Here is a 17,935-nt window from a genome sequence, read left to right as displayed (position 1 = left end):
TCTGTGATCAGTCAACTTACTGTCAACTAGATGCTAGTACAACTCAGTAAAACAAGTACTGAGCATGTGCTCTCAGGATTAAATTGTACAACCCACCATAATCACCGACTTTGCTGCCCCTCACCCAGCCATTCAGTACTTTACTGGAGTAATCAATTAAATCTATCCAGGATTGGTTGGGGAGCATTTAGTGGTTTCGGAATCTCTGGCAATAATTCTCAGGGGTCAGTTCAAATTTGGCAATCAAACCGGCTTTCATGGGTGTGTACTTGGTCTGATCCCCAACCTCTAATGTTACAAGTGTGTCCTTCCCAAGTGTTGACATGCATTTCCAGAGGCCCGCACCCCCCCAGTGCTCTTGAGGACCCCTTGTGATAAGCAGAAAACCACTAATCAATGTTACCTCCCACCATATAACTGGGCACAAAATCCTTTGTTATGCAATCCTTCTGGTCTCCAATCAGGTACTGCACGTATGCTGCCACCATCAGTGCTGGAAACTGCCTTTCTGGCCTCTAGTTCCAGCTCTTTCAGACTCATAAGCCAACAACAGTTTCTTCTCAGTTAAGGCTCTTTCAACCTCAGCCTTTATTCAGGGTTCTGTAATTCCTATAGCGAGCACCCAGGACATTGTTTGTGGTCAAGGATAACAAGTTTTCAAGTTTATTTCGTCCTTGGGACAAGTAAACCCAACTTACTGCATACACAAGCCCCTTTGGCTGCGAATTTACAGTACCACATCAAAGAGCAGAGAAAGGAATTGTCTGCAGTTGCAATATGTGTCCATATGCTACTGCTGTTCGAAATGTTATTCACGGTTCATTAATGCGAACAGTAGGGGAATGGCCGCAATAGCTCCCGTCACGCTCTGCGGCTGAGCCACAGACAGAGAGAGCGCGCTAGAATGAGACGCGCTGTGAGGTTCCAGGCGTTGTACTGAGCGGAATGTAGAAACAGCCCCGAGCCGACTGAGGTGGTTACCAGGGACGCTCCTTTTGAGGGCCTCCGAGACACAGATATACAGTGAAGCGAGGCGGTCTCCAGGATACTGAGGACGTGGCAGCTGTAGCCAAGGCAGTTTTCAGCCTCAGGGCAGAATGGAGGACGAGTCAAGGATCTTTTAGCTAAGGAGGCGCAGAACAGCGGTCTCCAGGGGGGAGCGAAGCTACAGCTAAGCATTTTTGGATTCTTTGTGGAGGATTATCGCTATGCAAGATATCAAGATTACGCGCCCCAGGCGAGGGGGCCGGCGGTAAGACATTATAGCTGATTTAGATTCTTGCTGATCACCCAGCCTTTGGCCTCACCCCGCCCGGTACACAGAGGCTCTAAGGGGTAATTCAAGGAGAAAAAGACAGGGGAAAGACTGAGCTAGGGCAGGGGAAGGACTGTTATTTTTGGAGTCTGTTATCACCCCAGTTGTTTGGGGGGGGGGGGGGGGGGGGGTTTGTACTTGTAGGACGAGTAGGAGGGAAGGGGGGGAAAAAGCTCCCCGCTGGGGATCCTGCAAGCTCCATTAAGGCACAGATTCAGAGGCTGAGTTTTTTGGTAAGACCTGCTGGACTCCCCCTTGATATTCAGCTATTCAGCTAAATATCTCAATCTATCTATCTCAATCTAATCGCACCTGAGAGGGGTAGGGCTACACAGCTAGTGTGTTTTTTTTGGGGAAGATGCGGCGTTCTTCACACTATGCAGGCCGCTCTGCCGCCAGAGTTCCTAGAGCAACACGTACCGCTAAACACAAACGCCCTGCGCCTTCAGATAATCATTTGCACAAGGCTCCGGCTCCGGCTCCCGTGCCTCCCCTACTTTCCGCTATAGATTCAGCCTCTAACCCTATTTTACCTCTACCTCTCAATCTACCGTCCTCAGGAGCTAACTTGTCAAGCTACCCTCTCAGCTTGGATTGCCCATCCGACTAATCAAGGGCTCCACTGCCCGATTCAGATCCTAGCCCAGGGTCATTCAAAGGCTCTCCGTTGCTCACTCAGTCGACCCCCGACTCGAACTCAGACTTCTGGTGATCAGACGACAGACATGGGACCTTCTTCCAGACCCCTCTATCCCTTGTTTGGGGGAGGGAAAAATCATGAGGGTGGGGCAGGCACAGCAGCTGAATCTTCTGCCCACATTTCTACTTCTGCTGTGTCTTCCGGATCTAATGGTCAAAGTGGGGCTCTTTCTCAGGGGCCAAAAGATATGGCAAGCACTAGCGCTCCCCCGGAAAACTTACTTATGCAGATATTAAGCGAGTTAAAAACGTTGAGTTGCCCAAGATGATGCAAATCAGAGAACAGATTCACAATTGAACATGATTTGTAGTAATATCCAGCAACTTAACTCACAAATCACGGCTATCGAGCAACGAGTCTCCGATCGAGAGGATATCCGGGTAACTGTAGAACCATCTCTGGCAAAATTCCAAGCGGATCTGCTAGATCTACAGATTCGCCTTGACGACGCGGAAAATCGATCACGTAGATCCAATCTGCGATTCACGGGAGCCCCTGAAGGACGTGAAAACGGCCGGACAGTCACAGATATGGTAACTGATCTTATTAAAAGTCATGTTTTAACAGGACTAGTGGACAAGCATCCAGATCTCACAATTATGCGGGCCCACCGGGTACCTGCAGTCTAGCCGCCAAACTCTAAATATCCTCGCACTATTCTAGTGAACTTTGGTGACTTCCGTATCAAGGAACAGATTTTCCAGAAAGCAATTAAAACTAAAATCTTCCAGATTCCCAGCGACTATGCATTCAAGATTTTCTCGGACATGTCTGTGGTGGCAGCGCATCGGAGAAGAGAATTGAAAGATGATTCCAGCATTTCAAAAAGCAGGGGCACAGACTGGTCTTGTGCAACAAGACAAACAAAGTATTTTTTCAGGGTCGCTCAGATTTTATTCACACAGTCGATGCTGCTAAATCCTTGTTGCATGCAATTCAGAACTCTGAGCAGCTGGGACGAGTAAGGGGTGGTGGGGCGGAAAAAACCTAATAAAAGACTACAAGGTAATATATTGGACTATGAGGACATGGAGAATGAGGATAATGATACTGTAAAGTACAGGGCCCCCCCCCCCTTTTTTTTTTTTGGCCCACAGCGCATGGTCAGGCTATGCTATTTTTTCGCTCTCTAGTCTATGGCCTAGGGTGCTATGACAAGGCACCACGCTAGGGAAGAATGGGGTCAGGGGTGGGGGAGGGATGTGGCCCCGGGCTGTCCTGGGGGGAGGGCTCCAGGTGTGGGCCACTGAGGGTGAGCAATTGGGGGGGGGGGGGGGGGGAGGAAGGGGGGGGGTTGGGAGGAGAGGTATGGACATCAGGATCAGTTTTTGTCACTTTAGAGGATTGTTATGTCTGGATAGTGTATTTTACTCCAGATTATGGGGGACCATATGCAGACTAACTCAAAGTATAAATAAATTACAAAATCTTTTCTACCATTAAGAATACTATCCTGGAATGTTAATGGATTAAATCACTATAGGAAAAGGTCCGCTATCGAGGAAAGGGTATCTGCTTTCAATCCATCAGTTATATTTCTTCAGGAGACGCATATTCCACTTAATAAAGTTTCGGGTTTTCGCATGTTTAAAAAAATGGCTGATTTTAAAGCGGTTGCTGCGGCTTCAGCGGCGTGGCAGTCTTTCTAGCCAAAGCCCTTAATGCACAACCATTGGACTTTCTTTCTGACCCCGATGGGCGTTGGTGCTGGGTTCAGTGTTTAGTCGCTAAGGAGAGATTTATTTATTTTTGTTTTTATGCTCCTCTGATAGACGATCCAGCCCCTTATATAGGCCAGTTTCACTCCCTCTTGCAATTGACAGAAAAAATTATTATTGGAGGGGACTTTTCTCCAGGACCCAGTTTTAGATACTATGGCAAAAGGTAAGAGACAGCACAAACCTAAAGTAGCAAAGATCTTCTGAGATTATGTTAAGGTTTTGGCACTGTGCGATCCCTGGAGAACAAACACTCCTGAAGCAAGGGAATATACTTGCATTTCCTCTCGGTTTAAAAGCTCCTCGCGTGTAGATTTTTTTCTGATTTCAGAAACATTGTGCTATCGATCTCAGTCAGTCCAGCACTCTGGTCTCTCAAACCATGCCTCTGCTGCTGGAAGTTTCTCTCTATTCTACAGCTTATATACCCCAGACCAAAAGGTGGATTTTTTATCTCCGGCTCTTTTCGGAGGAGGGGTGGATACAGACTTCACAGGCTGAAATAAGGGATTTTTTTCAAACACAATCAGTGGTCCTCAACTCCAGCGGTAGTCTGGGATGCATTTAAGGCCTTTTTAAGGGGCTGGGTAATTGCCAAAGAGGCAGCTAATAATCGGTTTCTGAGACAACAAATTGCGGTATTGGAAGATGCAGTTCAAAAATGTTTAACTACCTATTTAGATGCCCCCTCGGATACTAATAGGCAGGCCTTTGAAGCTGCCAAGAAAGCGCTGACGGATTTTATTTTTAAGAAGGTCGATATAGAATATCGGATCTGTAAACAGAAGGTCTACGAAGAGAGTAATTTTACAGGAAAATTCTTGGCATGGCAAGCTCGAGATCGTATTGCTGGCAATGTCATACACGCTCTAAGATGCCCGGTCACCGGGGCAAGACGCACTGACCTGGAGACCTCGATAAAATTATGCTGGAACATTATAGACAAATCTATAGTGATGCCCCAGTTATAGATCCCAGAACTATTGAGAAGTTCTTGATGGACCTCGATATTCCTCGCCTCTCAGATGAAGACTGTGCGGCACTGTCTGAGCCATTTACAAAGCCAGAACTCCTAGATGTTGTTAAGAGCCTTCCCACGGGGAAAACCTGTGTACCGGACGGCTTCCCGGCTGAGTTCTATAAGACCTTTATAAATGCATTCGCTGAGGAGTTTTTGGTCCTGTTAAACAGCCTGCTACGGAGCGAGCAGATCCCTAAGACCTGGCATTCAGGAAACTTAGTTGGCTTCCCTAAGAAAAATAAGGACAGGGAGGATCCAAATGCATATCGCCCAATTTCGTTGTTAAACTCAGACTATAAAATAATGACAACATTATTGGCTAATAGGCTTAATGGGGTAATTAATAAATTGGTGCATCCCGATCAAAATGATTTTGTGGCTGGCCGACAACTGGCTACCAACACACAATTATTTAGCTGAGGCTCTCGATTACTTTGCTACTAATAAAGTCCCTGCCATTATTCTTCTGCTGGATGCGCAAAAAGCATTTGATTTGGTTGTCTGGGACACGCTTTTCTCAGTTTTGTCTAGCTATAAGGTACCCTCTCATGTTGTCGCACTAATTCAAAGGTTGTACTCAAACTCTGAGGCCAATATTATTATAAACTCGAAGTGTGTCGGACAACTTCAAATACGAGGGACTAGACAGGGATGCCCTTTATCCCCCATTTTATTTGCCCTTTTTATTGAGCCACTCGCCATTAAGATTAGGCAACATAGGCAGATTCAACCTCTGTTAAAATCAATGGGAAAGATCAAACTTTACGCAGACAATATCATTTTGTTTTTAAACATAGAACGCTCTTCTCAGGAAGCGGCCTTCAATCTATTTAATGAATTTTAGCAAATCGGTGGCTATAAGATTAATATGAGCAAGACCAATATTATTCTTTGTGGTACTTCTCCAATTTGTCTTCTTCCTGAATTAAGAGGATGTGTAAATCCCAGTCCAAAGAGATATTTAGGGATTTATTTCTCGGCCAATATAAGGGATCTCTATGAGTTAAATTTTGCTCCTTTACTTCAGAAAACTCAGGCTCTGTTGAATCGTTGGAGGTCTCTCCCCCTCTCTATATTAGGCCAAATTGCGTTAATTAAAATGTCAGTTTTACCACTTTTCAATTTCTTGTTTGCTGCTATGCCGTGTGTTCTAATGCAAAAAAAAAAAATTGAAAACTGGAAACCCTATTTCGTCCATTTATTTGGCAGAACCAAACGGCTCGAGCCGCTTTAAGTATACTGTATGCCGATAAGGAGAAGGGGGGGACTGGCCTTGCTAAATTTCAAAGATTATTAAGCATTTTTTGCACATTATTATGCCAGCTTCAATTTGGATCATTTTGCAGGCTCCAGGTTTATTGATTTTCAGGTATTAATATGCAGGGAGCATAATATTCGGAACCCAGCTCTCTTGACGAAATCACCTAAAAAAGTTTGTTATAAGATTATTAAATGGTTTTTCAAGAGAAGATCAGACACTTTTTTTTTTTTTTGAAAATATTCAATCCCTTCTTTACATTTTGACACTCCACTTTCACAGATTTTTCTGCATTCCGGGGCTCAGCTTAATGAAGACTTGGTAAAAAGGTGGGAGCTCGTTGGATTCAATAAGATTGGAGATTTTCGTGCTGAGGGCAACTGGGAAGCTCCATTAAATATCCTGATCACTGTTAAAAATTATTTTTTGGTTGTTCGGATCTTATAATATTTTGTTACATTTTGAGGGATTCAGACGTTAATTCTATCATTAATGCCCAGCCATTGGTAACAGAATTGGTCGACCCTCCTGGGATAAGGAATGCAGGGTCATTGAGAAGGCTTCTGGCAGAAAGGGTCAAAGTAGATCTTGGGACAAGAGCTCAAACGAAATGGGCTCATCAGGAGCGCCCAGAGGTCTCAGGTGACTACTGGGAGACTATTAATCGCCTGAATTTCTCCGTGCTTCGAGGGGCTAATTGGCACTGAATGATATTTTTTAGTAAATGGTTATTGTATCGAACCCCGCAGGCCCTATCTCGTATGGGGACTGGCCATCCTGATATGTGTTTTCGCTGCAAGGAAGTAGGAGCGGCAGGTTGGATCCATATGACTGCGACATGCCGATGTACACAGGGATATTGGAAGGGAGGTTTTGCAATATTAACATCTATAGCGTTGGTATCCATATCTCCCAGCATTCGGTTAATGAGCTTGGGCTACAACCTCAAGGCAAGACTTTCTTCTAGATGGGAGAAGCTCGTATTCATAGCCACTGCGGCTGCTAGGTCACTTCTGCTGAGAAATTGGCGTTCCGAACAGTCTCCTACTAGTCAAGAGTGGTATTGTAGGATGGTGCAAGTTAGACTTCAGGAGATGAGATATGCTAGCAGAATAGGTAGTGTTAAAAAGTTCTCTCTGATCTGGGGGGGGATTACATTTTAGATAAGTTTGGTTGGTTTTATTTTGTTTCATTTTCTGAAAGTGACAATGTATTTTGTTTTGGTGTTTTTTTGGTGGTAATAAAATTAAAACAAAACAAAAAAAAAGGTTCATTATTGCAAATCCATTAGTATTAGGGTGAGCCTTCCAATTAAATGTTGTAAGCTCGGACTGCATTACTGGCAGTGGTTCCAGTATTAAAAAAATAAATAAATTTTAAAAAAGTGTACACGTTTGCAAAGTTTAAAATACGAGGCTAGATATAATGTTCCAGAATGTTCTTATTAAATGCAAGTTTTTGGAGAAGCTTGAATGCAAGATTGATGATTGTTTGCTTTCATAATAAAATGTTCACACAAATGCAACTAGGGAAAACGGTTTGCTAAACTACTGTGAAACTTAAGTACCAGTTCTTTGAATCATCATTTAGTAACATGTGTTTATGCATGCAAAAAAATATTCATAATGGAAAGTCAATGTAAGCAGTTTCAACAAGATTATGGGAAACATGACTTCAAACAAGCTTTGGCAAAGCCAATAGGCCCAACGTTAGTGGTCAGTCTTTTCGTTTTGGCAATGTGTGTCTGTTTTGACAGGGCTTTTGAAAAACTATTGTAGTGGGAGATGCTGGGCCCTCACCATTTTAACAAATATTAACAAAAAGCAAAAATATTTGTCGCAATGAGTACACATTGCCACAGTAGTTCCTGGCACTGAACAAAACTTGTGTGCCTGCATGCTACTTGTGAAAGTGCAAATTGCAATAATTGTAATGTATTGTAACATGAACTTATAGAACATGGAACTTGTCATGTGTGAGTGTATCCAGGTACTGAGTAGCAGTGCATTCTGCAAGTAGGATCAGTCACAGTGGAGCCAGCCAATAGAGGGATAGAGAGATAATTTTAATAAAACAAAAAGGTCTTGGTTAACACCAGACCTAATTAGGGGCCTAATTCTTAAAACAATTCACAAAAGTGCACCTATGGTATATGTCTTTGCATTAGTGCAGATTTGCGTATTTCATGATTCACAAGAATTTACAGAAGTAGTCCAGGAAATCGTAGTCCTAGAAAATATTTGTGAAATGCATTTTGGCACAAGCAAATTTGCAGGTGTAGCTTTGCACATGCAAAAATCTGTTGAGCGTTTACAAGTTCACTTTCCCTTTAACCACTTTTTTCCCCAACCTTGGAAGACGTTTTACTTCAGACACTTGTCAGGAGTAAATTTCCAACCTCTCTCAGTATGGAAAATTATTAGACAAGAGGTAGTAAAACCCTTAAAACATGCAACGTAATAGCTTTTCATAGACTAAAGAATGCATTCCAACTGTGGAACTGTTGCTTACCTCTACCTCCCGCCCCAGTATGTAGATTTGCAGAAAGGTGGCAAAATAAAGAAATCACTAGTATTCAAGCCCTACTATAGTACAAGGCCTAGAATACGAGATTGCTGCCATCATTTGTCACCACATTACATGGCACCAGAGGGACAAGTCGTTTTGTTTTGTTTACAGGACAAGTAGATTTATGAAGCAACCTGTCTAATGGACAATATTTTATCAAATTCCACACTCCTGCCCTAAAAAAAAAAAAAAAAAGAATAAATAAAAAAAATGTTGCCAACTGCAGCTGGAATTCTCTCTCCTTTCCTCTGCAGTCAAAGCTTGACTGCAGAGGAAAGGAGAGACAAAAGATACACTGCTACCTGCTCTCATAGGTAGCAATTCCAAGAGTATCCCTCTCAACTGCTGTAGGTAGCTCCTAAGAAGAGCCATTCACATGCTTCCACAAACTCATCATTCTCTTGGGAGTGGGCCTCTGCCCAGGCCCATCAGCACCATTTGAAACACCACCTTCTTGGTGGCTCCTCAGACAGGTTCCCTCATCCCTTTGCATTAGCTTCTCAAATGGTTAACAGTGCAACCCACCAGCTGAGCCAGCTCAAACTCGATGGCTCCACTTGTAGAACCAGCCAGAAACATGATGTTTAGGATTATTAAAAATGGAAAGCAAGGAAAATTGCAGAAGAAACAAAAGAAAAAAAAATTGAAATGTAGGTAGGTAATGTACACAGAGCTATTGTATGGCACTGCTCAAACAAGTCCTGTCAACACCGCTGATCACCAATGTTAGAAATTGGGTCTCTAGTTGGCAGAGGTATGCACCCTGTCCACGTAGAGACCACAATTCTAGTCAGGGTAAGCCACAACACAACCTAAATTATCCTATGCTCATGCTCCGGTACCTTGACATAGCAAGCAGGCTTAACTTAGAAAGCAATGTGTAAAGTATTTCAGCAATAACTCATACAGTAACAGTGAAAACACCACAAAAATACCCCACACCAGTTTTGAAAAACAGATCTTATTTTTGTGAATAAAATAAGACCAACAACAAAAATCCAATAGGCACAAGAAAAGGTATCACTTTTTAAAAGGTTTTAATGAGTCTCAATCCTTGAGAATAAGTGGTTGTATCCTTTTAACAAACAGTACCTGGGTGCAGCAAAAATAATGACCCAGAGGGCCTCAGATGAGGAGATCCATGGGAAAGAAAAGAAATGTGTTGGTTTTTCTTGCATGGCAAAAGCAATGCGTTGCTTCTTTCCTCGCAGCAAGGTGATGCATCGGTTTCCGGGAGCACAGACTTGGTTTCTCACTGCAATGCGGTGATATTTTGGCACACAGAGACGATGCTTGGAAAATCTACAACGTGTTGTGACGAGGCAACAGAGCCACTTTAATCCAACATGCGATGCAGTGATTCTTCAGCCGCAAGACATGCACTGCGTCACGTTTCAGATGTGCTTTTGATGATTTTCTTCTGTTTGGTGAAGTCTTTGATGGCCCTGAGACTTCAGAACAGGAGGCAAGCTAAATCCAAGCCCTTGGAGGGCACTTGCGGGAGAAGGCAGAGCCCTTTGTTCAGTCTCAGGGGCCAGCAAGGCAACAAGCAGGCCAGCAGTCCTTCCAGCAAAGCAGTCCAGATGAGTCCTTTGGGCAGTCAAGCAGTCCCTCTAAGAGTGAACTTCTAGGTACAGAAGCGTCTGATTTGCTAGGGTCACATTCCCAGTATACATACAAAAAAGTGCCTTTGAAGTGGGAGAAATGTCAAAGAATGGTTAGGTTCACAGGTTCTGCCTTTCAACCCAGCCCAGTCTTCCAGGAACCCTGTGGGTTATCAGTCCTTTGTGTGAGGGCAGGCGACTGACCCTTGAAGTGTAAGTGAGAGCCCCTCTGCCCTTCCTGCCCAGGAATACCCATCAGTATGCAGATTAAAGCAGATGCAGCGGAGTGTCCTCCATTTTTGGCTGTCTATGTGCAATGCACAGGGGAGCTGTCAACCAGCACAGACCAGACATGGATTGGAGACAGGCTGTAAGGCACAGAGATCTGTAAGTGCAGAGAAATGCCTACTTTCCAAAAGTAGCATTTCTAAAACATTAATGTAGAATCCAACTTCAACAGCAAGTAGGATTTCTCACTACCATTCCAACCCTATCAAACATGACAAAGCTATTCCCCTCGGATCAGATAGTACCACTCAAACGCACATAAGGGAATGTCTAATGCTGGCCTACTAGAGGAGCAGGCTTCTCAGTAGTGAAAAATGACTTTGGGAGTTTTTCACTACCAGGACATGTAAAACTTATAAGCACATGTCCTACCTTATACTTACATAGCACCCTACCCTGTGTGTTACCTAGGGCCTATGTTAGGGGTGACATATGTAAGAAAAGGGGAATTTAAGGCTTGGCAAGTGGTTTTAAATGCCACCTCAAAGAGGCACCGAAACAGCACACAAAGGCCTTGCAATGGCAGACCTGAGGCACGGTTAAGAGGCTACTTATGTGGGTGGCACAATCAGTGCTGCAAACCCACTAGTAGTATTGAATTTACAGGCCCTGAGCACATCTAGTGTACTTTACTAGGGACTTAAATGTAAATTAAATATGCCAATTGGGTATGAGGCAATGTTACCATGTTTAGGGGAGACAGCACAAGGACCTTAGCACTGGTCAGCAGCAGTAAAGTGCGCAGAGTTCTAAAACCAGCAAAAATAAGTTCAGAAAAATGGAGGGAGGCAGGCAGAAAGTTGGGGCGGGTAAGGGGGAAGACCACCCTAAGGCTGTCAGGTCTAACAGGTTGCTCCACTGCAATCACTCCAAAGTGCAAAAGTGGATTGCAATGAATCTCCCATGTTAGTCTCATGGGAAGAGCATCCTTCAGAGGTAGGGAAAACACACAGGTATTCTTCACTACCTGGGCTGAGAACATCTCTGTGTACCCGCCCTGCCTTTCACCTACCACTCTTCTCCCCTTCAAGACTTACCCTAGAAGTGCCCTATTCATAGTGGAAGGTCTCCTCCGGGTTGGATGGGGATTTAGAAAGGCCAACCTGAGCACACGTGCAATGGCGCTCACACAGGTCTGCAATGGTAGGCATAGCACATGTTTAAAAACACCCCTGGTGTCAGTGTGCATGCACAGGCATGCAATGGCAGGAGGGACACATGTTTACAACACCACAGTGCAAGTTTGCACACTCAGGCCTGCAACAGCAGAGTTAGCACACATTTTAAAACACCCTTGTGCAAGTGTGCACACAATCATAAGAGCCACTTCCTAACATGTGTAGGAGGGGCATGTGCACTTTCACACTGTACTTAGTGAGAAAGTGCCCAAAGCCCTAAGGCCGCTAAAAGAGAATCAGCAAAACATATGGGAAAAAGCTAAAAATGTTTGGTGATACACTACCTCAAGCATGTCAGGTCCAACAAGAACCAAGTCTAGTTCTTGACCTATAGGTCTAGTGTTAATTTCTTCATTTTTCAAGGCACTGTCCTCAAGTATTAGAAGACTTCATCAATTCTTTCAGAACGGTCTGTAAAGCCTTTGGCTTTTTAGGCTACCTATTAGAACTATAATGCTGGAACAAACGTACCATTTGGAAGCAGTAACTTTTTTGATGTGGGAGTTGAACCCTTCCAAATGACCCCAGTACCCAATTTCCTCATATGAAACAGGTTTGCACTAACATTTGCCCAGGGCGGACAGGCACCAACAGAATTTTGCCAATGCACTTGGGTGTGCTTTTAGAAAGCTTAGTTTGCCACAGTACAATGTTTTAAATGGTAAATAGGTCACTATAAGAAAAAAGTAATAATTTGTTTTTTGTACAACCACAGATATAGGTCCCCCTCAACCACCTAAGTTCCTTGGACTGTTTTGCCTCCATTTGTTTATATTATGGTGTGGTTGAGTGACCTTACCATGTAATAAACTCAAACTGGTCTTGGGTTAAGTCAGGTTAGTTTGCAAAAACCTTCGCTCAACCCTGGGTACCTGTGGCATCAAGCAGTCAGGCTTTGTCAAAAGAAACAAGTGCTAAGCATTTAGAAGTACCAAAACCCAAACCCTTGAACACGCAAGAAAAACAAAAACTTATTTTTATTACTTTATAGACATAAAAATGGACAAAATCCACCAGAGTTCCATAGATCTACATTAAACGAATATTAAATCACTGCTTTTATTCAATTCACAACCAAGCATTGGCACCTACTGTGGTTAGTTGGAAAACACTTACAAATTCTTGTAAAGCTGTGTTTGACTACTCCAAGCCACTTTGGGTGACCAACACTGGCTAGGGGCAAGTCACAGTGGCCAATGAGGTTTGGCAGGACAACACCTCACATTGGTAACTATGTAGCAGTCAAAGCCGTTTCCAATTCAGTTGCAGGCTTTATGGGCGATCAACCATTGACATTGAGAGGTCCTGATGTAAGGAGTACAGGATCTTGAAGGATGCTCAAGATGCTGATCCTTTGAAAGGGGGTATTCCTGAGGCCATCCCTCAGTCCACGAACATGGTAGGGTGACCTTGGCCACAAGGGCCAATGTCCCCCATAGTAATGTTGAAATCCAGCTAAAAACAAGTTGCCACTGGTCTACTAGTCTCCAATTACAGCACAACAATTGGTTCCCTTCAACTGAGGTTAGTGCCCATCTTGGGCAACAGAACTGTACTGATGACTCTCCTGGATGCAGCAGACTCGGCCACAATTTTTGCTGCACTTTGTCAGTCAAGCAATCTTGGTTACCAACTCACCATGGCAGGCTTCTTATGCTTTTGTGGCCCTGTAGCTGTAACAGGAAATCAGCCAACTGACTCTTGGAGTCACTTCTTCTGTCTGGGGGTTGGGGACAATGTTTCCTCAAGCAGGGCACCACGGCATAATCCTCTGTTGCTAACGATCAGCAAGTGCAGTCCAGTTTTTGATGCAGCCTCCGTCACGTCCAGTGCAGACATGATCTAAGGTCAGGGTGTCAGTGGTGCCAATTGTATTCCCAAACCTTGCACTCGGGACGATGGGGTAGCTACGGGCCAATGGCCTACTAGGTTCCCGCCTGCCTGATAACTTTCAGTCAAGAATGCAATAGTCTGTCCACTCCCAAGACGGCATAACTACTCTGTGTGTGTGTGGAGCCCCCCCCCCCGCCCCAGGACAATGGAATGCATGCTTGTGACCAGCAACTGGAAATGGTGACTACAAAACGTGAGCAACAACTTCCTAAAGGGGCAGTTTACTTAAAAGTTACATAGAATTTGACTTGGGTTAATGTAACGATGTTGATACCTTGAAGTACCAGCTTTATTAGCCCCACTCAGAAGTTAAAGCTGGGTGGCAGCATGAAACCCTGTACTTGCCAATGGGGCTCTTAGCTTTTCTACAGAATGGGGCTCTTAGCTTTTCTACAGCAAAAAGAACAATTTGTGATTTTTATCATTAGGACATATGAAAACACTGGTACCCCTTCCTAACATACAGTCCTCTGCCTTAGGGCTCCAAAGGTCTGCCTTAAGGGTGACATTAACATGGAAGGTCTGGATTTTGTCATTAGTTTAAACAGCAATCTTGAGTTAGCAGTTTGAAAACTGCTTTGCCAGCCAGCAATGGCAGGTTGGGAGTCTTACTTTGTCACACTCATGGTGGAACGATAAGAGCTGCAGTCCATGAGGACCATTTTAACTTACAGGCCCTGGGTACCTCTGGCACCATACACTAGGGGCTCGCCTTCATTACGCAAAATGTGGGCGAGCCAATCAGAACTACACTTTTTAAGGGTCAAAGCATTGGCATGGAGGGCTGTTTGGCAGGGCTCAGTAAGGTCAATAAACCAGCAACATCAGTCCAAAATTTTGGGGTTGATCATGCAGCATTAAAAACAGTAAGAGTGTGAAACACAAGAAAAATCCCATATCAATTTAGAAAGAGGATATTTTAATAAATATAAAATGGTACATAAATGATTAAATCTAATCAGTATGGAGACAGTCTGTGTGATATGGCCTTCATTCCTTGATGTTCCAAAAGCCTCAGACATTAGGGACACTGCTGCACATGGCTGGGGGTAGGTGACTGATTGTCCATGTGTACAGGGTGTGACGGAAGATCTCTAGTTACTCAACCTGCCAGTGCAAACTAGGAAGCATGAGATTCTGTGTCCTATTTCATAAGGAATGGGAGGGCATGCCTAAAGGGATAAAGGGGACCTCCACCAATGCAAGATTAAAACTGCTTCAGTATAATGTACTCGGGGCGATGGGGTAGCTACGGGCCAATGTACATGCTATTTACCCAGAGCATTTGTCCCCATGTCCCCGCTGTGCCAGGAATGGGGCTGATTACATACATAGGTTCTGGTCGTTTCCCCGAGCTTGATAGATATTGACAGACAATATTGAGGCATTGAAAGAGGTTGAATGAGGGCTTTAACCTCTCTCCGTTCCCAGGGAAGTTGAACAATGCCTGTTGAGGATTATCCTGACTTGGAGAAAAAAAAAAAAAAAAAAAAAAAAAGTAGCTTAGTAAGAAATTTCTCCTTTTGGGTTTGGTTCTCACTAAATGGAGTGGCCATTCTATTCGGTGGTTGTCCCCTGTTGCTCCAAGAGTGGCTGACTGGGCAGCGGATTAGGAGAGCCATATGTGAAAAGCATGCAAGGATAATAATTTGGCGAATGACCTGCAGGCCTAGGCAGCAATGCCTGGTCAGCTTCTGGAGTCCCTGGGGACCCTGTCCCACGAGCTGTAGAGTAGATGTTAGGGTGGGCAAACTAGGTGCTAGATTACAGGTCTGTGCTTGGTGAATGCGGGTTTGTGAGTGATCAGGTGGGGTCATCAGAACAAACAAGCTCTTGCATGTGGCCATTTAATCTATTAAAGCATGCTGTACTGCTGTGTGCTTTGGTAGAGCATGTTGGGCATGAGAACTCATCTGGTCAGCGCAGGAGCAGAAGGAATACTTTTCCCAATTTGGAGAGAGTGGGAGGAGAGAGAGAGTGGGAGAAGAGAGAGAGAGAGGGGGAGAAGAGAGAGAGAGAGGGGGAGAAAGAGAGAGAGAGGGGGAGAAAGAGAGAGAGAGGGGGAGAAAGAGAGAGAGAGGGGGAGAAAGAGAGAGAGAGGGGGAGAAAGAGGGAGAGGGGGGGAGAAAGAGAGAGAGAGGGGGAGAAAGAGAGAGAGGGGGGAGAAAGAGGGAGAGGGGGGGAGAAAGAGGGAGGGAGAAAGAGGGAGAGGGGGGGAGAAAGAGAGGGAGAGGAGGGGAGAAGAGGGTGGGGGAGAAGAGGGGGAGGAGAAGAGAGGGGGAGGAGGGGAGAAGCGAGAGGGGGAGGAGGGGAGAAGCGAGAGGGGGAGGAGGGGAGAAGCGAGAGGGGGAGGAGGGGAGAAGCGAGAGGGGGAGGAGGGGAGGAGGGAGAGGGGGAGGAGGGGAGGAGGGAGAGGGGGAGGAGGGGAGGAGGGAGACGAGCGAGAGAGAGAGAGAGGGGGAGACGAGCGAGAGAGAGGGGGAGACGAGCGAGAGAGAGAGAGGGGGAGACGAGCGAGAGAGAGAGAGGGGGAGACGAGTGAGAGAGAGAGAGGGGGAGACGAGCGAGAGAGAGAGAGGGGGAGACGAGCGAGAGAGAGAGAGGGGGAGACGAGCGAGAGAGAGAGAGGGGGAGACGAGCGAGAGAGAGAGAGGGGGAGACGAGCGAGAGAGAGAGAGGGGGAGACGAGCGAGAGAGAGAGAGGGGGAGACGAGCGAGAGAGAGAGAGGGGGAGACGAGCGAGAGAGAGAGAGGGGGAGACGAGCGAGAGAGAGAGAGGGGGAGACGAGCGAGAGAGAGAGAGGGGGAGACGAGCGAGAGAGAGAGAGGGGGAGACGAGCGAGAGAGAGAGAGGGGGAGACGAGCGAGAGAGAGAGAGGGGGAGACGAGCGAGAGAGAGAGAGGGGGAGACGAGCGAGAGAGAGAGAGAGAGAGGGGGAGACGAGCGAGAGAGAGAGAGAGAGAGGGGGAGACGAGCGAGAGAGAGAGAGAGAGAGGGGGAGACGAGCGAGAGAGAGAGAGAGAGAGGGGGAGACGAGCGAGAGAGAGAGAGAGAGAGGGGGAGACGAGCGAGAGAGAGAGAGAGAGAGGGGGAGACGAGCGAGAGAGAGAGAGAGAGAGGGAGACGAGCGAGAGAGAGAGAGAGAGAGGGAGACGAGCGAGAGAGAGAGAGAGAGAGGGGGAGACGAGCGAGAGAGAGAGAGAGAGAGGGGGAGACGAGCGAGCGAGAGAGAGAGAGAGGGGGAGACGAGCGAGCGAGAGAGAGAGAGAGGGGGAGACGAGCGAGAGAGAGAGAGAGGGGGAGACGAGCGAGAGAGAGAGAGAGGGGGAGACGAGCGAGAGAGAGAGAGAGGGGGAGACGAGCGAGAGAGAGAGAGAGGGGGAGACGAGCGAGAGAGAGAGAGAGGGGGAGACGAGCGAGAGAGAGAGAGAGGGGGAGACGAGCGAGAGAGAGAGAGAGGGGGAGACGAGCGAGAGAGAGAGAGAGGGGGGAGACGAGCGAGAGAGAGAGAGAGGGGGAGACGAGCGAGAGAGAGAGAGGGGGAGACGAGCGAGAGAGAGAGAGAGGGGGAGACGAGCGAGAGAGAGAGAGAGGGGGAGACGAGCGAGAGAGAGAGAGAGGGGGAGACGAGCGAGAGAGAGAGAGAGGGGGAGACGAGCGAGAGAGAGAGAGAGGGGGAGACGAGCGAGAGAGAGAGAGAGGGGGAGACGAGCGAGAGAGAGAGAGAGGGGGAGACGAGCGAGAGAGAGAGAGAGGGGGAGACGAGCGAGAGAGAGAGAGAGGGGGAGACGAGCGAGAGAGAGAGAGAGGGGGAGACGAGCGAGAGAGAGAGAGAGGGGGAGACGAGCGAGAGAGAGAGAGAGGGGGAGACGAGCGAGAGAGAGAGAGAGGGGGAGACGAGCGAGAGAGAGAGAGAGGGGGAGACGAGCGAGAGAGAGAGAGAGGGGGAGACGAGCGAGAGAGAGAGAGAGGGGGAGACGAGCGAGAGAGAGAGAGAGGGGGAGACGAGCGAGAGAGAGAGAGAGGGGGAGACGAGCGAGAGAGAGAGAGAGGGGGAGACGAGCGAGAGAGAGAGAGAGGGGGAGACGAGCGAGAGAGAGAGAGAGGGGGAGACGAGCGAGAGAGAGAGAGAGGGGGAGACGAGCGAGAGAGAGAGAGAGGGGGAGACGAGCGAGAGAGAGAGAGAGGGGGAGACGAGCGAGAGAGAGAGAGGGGGAGACGAGCGAGAGAGAGAGAGAGGGGGAGACGAGCGAGAGAGAGAGAGAGGGGGAGACGAGCGAGAGAGAGAGAGAGGGGGAGACGAGCGAGAGAGAGAGAGAGGGGGAGACGAGCGAGAGAGAGAGAGAGGGGGAGACGAGCGAGAGAGAGAGAGAGGGGGAGACGAGCGAGAG

Source organism: Pleurodeles waltl, chromosome 3_1 (genome assembly GCF_031143425.1).
Source record: "Pleurodeles waltl isolate 20211129_DDA chromosome 3_1, aPleWal1.hap1.20221129, whole genome shotgun sequence".
NCBI classification, from domain to species: domain Eukaryota; kingdom Metazoa; phylum Chordata; class Amphibia; order Caudata; family Salamandridae; genus Pleurodeles; species Pleurodeles waltl.
This window is presented reverse-complemented; position numbering follows the sequence as displayed.